The sequence below is a fragment of the Talpa occidentalis genome, unplaced genomic scaffold (assembly GCF_014898055.3).
Source record: "Talpa occidentalis isolate TD23 unplaced genomic scaffold, MPIMG_talOcc4v2.1 talOcc4.13, whole genome shotgun sequence".
Lineage (NCBI taxonomy): Eukaryota > Metazoa > Chordata > Mammalia > Eulipotyphla > Talpidae > Talpa > Talpa occidentalis.
Genome location: NW_023601322.1, coordinates 67772052 through 67774306, shown reverse-complemented (window position 1 = coordinate 67774306; position 2255 = coordinate 67772052). Strand labels below are relative to the sequence as shown.

Here is a 2255-nt window from a genome sequence, read left to right as displayed (position 1 = left end):
TTTTTGTAACTGATTTCTAATGTAATTGCATTTTAGCTTGTGTGAGGTTCCATTTGTGCTTGCAAATGTTTATTGTCCAGTTTCCAGAAGCAATTTTCTATCTATTTCTATTAAGTCAGTCAACTAATTATACTGTTCAAAATGTCCTACATATGTCATAACCTTTTTTTTTGAACTGTTTGAACTATTAAATACTGGAGGAGGAGGTATGTTAGTACACATACTGTGATAATGACTTTGTCACTATGTCTTATAGATCTGTTAAATTTTTGCTTTTATATATTTTTCTTTTTCATTTTTTCTTAAAAAAACATGATTTAATCAGATTCTTTGTAGGAAATTTAAAACACTAATTTGTGAGGGCAATTCCATTTGTAAGCACAACACAGAGCAGGGATAGCCCTCGACCTGAGGAACAGCTTTGATTTTTGGCAGAATTTGCCAGTCCACAGCTTCCTGATCAACCTTGCACTGTTCTGTTATCTCACATTTCTCCTGCTCTGTGTGAAAGAGACTACCTTCCTGGTATTGGGGCTTATGCAGCTTCTTCTTGAAGTCAGCATCAGAGACATGTTTTGGGATCTTCACACCAGTGATATCATTTTTGGTGGAGGTGGCTATGACAAATTTCTGGTGTGTGCTACGCAGGGAACTCCACTGAGGGACAGAGGTTCAGTCATGAGTAGCAGCCACTGCCCAGCTGCTTCAAGAAAAATACCTTCTTGTGCTGTGACGCCCAATTAGTATGGTCAGATTGGTGCCAGGAGTGATGCCAGCTTGCAGTTTTCTCACATGCTGACTGAAGGGTTTTTTTCTGCTGTGGTTCATCAGCTTTCGAGGTATCAATAGGATACCTAATTATCAATAGGATAATATCTAGGCATTTTGCAAAGCTTAACTACTTGGGTAGCACTATTCTTGTCACTACCAATTGGTTTTTGATGGTATCAAGAACCTTTTCCTCTTTTTCTTTTCAATCCTGGCTTTAGCTGCTGAACACTCCCTCTTGTACATTGCCTTTCTGGAATACATAGCAGATTGGGAATAACTGCCAATTCCTCTCACTAGGACAGGGCTTCGCCTGCAGTGGGGCTTCCCCTTCTGAGGGGTTTTGGCCTTGGCCTTTCTTAACCTTGCACTGGCACCAGGTTTCTTGGTTTTAGGTTTCTTCTCCTTATTAGCAGTCTTCTCAGCTTTTTCACCTGACATCTTGCAAGACTGGAAAGAGAGCTAAGGTTTTTTTTTTTTTAAATTTTTGCATAGAACTGGGATGTAGGCCAGAGGTGTGCGGTGGTGGTGAGAGGATTCACCAGAGACAGAGTGGGGAGCAGAACAGGCACACAGACCGAAATACACTGCTGAGGGGAGCAGAGGGCCTGACAAGAGAGGTCTGCCGTGCCATGTGGTTATCTCTCTGGCCAGCTGGGAATCGAACCCACGCTGCAGAGGCTGCGGACAGCTTCACAGTGCTGCGCTCAACCTGCTGCACCACCAGGGAGGCCCAGTATGATGTTTTTTGATAATCAAGTAGAGAAGTCAAATAGGCAGTCAGACATGCAAATACGAGGTTTGGGGGAAGGTCTGAGTCAGAGGTAAAACTGTGTTAGGTTATTAGCACATAAATTATATTTAAAACAAACTAGATAAGATTGCCAAGGGAGGACATAATTAAAAAAGAGATCCATGGACCAAATCTTGGCATACTCTCATGCTGAGACGTTGGAGGTAGGTGAGGAATCAGAAAAGGCACAGACTAAGGGGGGCTCTTGACAGGAAAGGAAAACCAGAAGAATGAAATGTTTTGTTTTTTTTTTAACTTTTTATTTTTTAAAGATTTTTTTATTTATGAATACAAGAACTGGGGTATAGGCCAGAGGTGCAGTGGGTGAGAGGATTCACCAGAGACAGAGTGAGGAACAGAACAGGCAGACTGACTGAAATACACTGCTGAGGGGAGCAGCAGGCGAGACAGGAAAGGTCTGCTGTGCCATGTGGGTAGCTCCCTGGCCGGCTGGGTATCTAATTTGTGCTGCAGAGGCTGTGGATAGCTTCACAGTGCTGTGAACCCCTTGCGCCACCAGGGAGGCCCAGGAGGTGTTATTCTTAAAGAAAAGAGATGCTTCAAGGACAATGTTTCTGATTGTAGTTTGTTTTGGGGGTCATTCTAATGCCTTACTTTTTTGCTAGTTCATCTATGAATTTTAAAGTTAAGAATTACGTTATTGTTTTAGTTAGGAAGGTTGTCCAGGAAGTTT

General features: G+C 42.3%; 1 pseudogene; it reads right to left on the bottom strand.

Annotated features, from left to right (window-relative positions):
* Nucleotides 1-341: 341 nt before the first annotated feature.
* LOC119243395 (60S ribosomal protein L6-like) lies at nucleotides 342-1334 on the bottom strand (annotated as a pseudogene).
* Nucleotides 1335-2255: the final 921 nt, after the last annotated feature.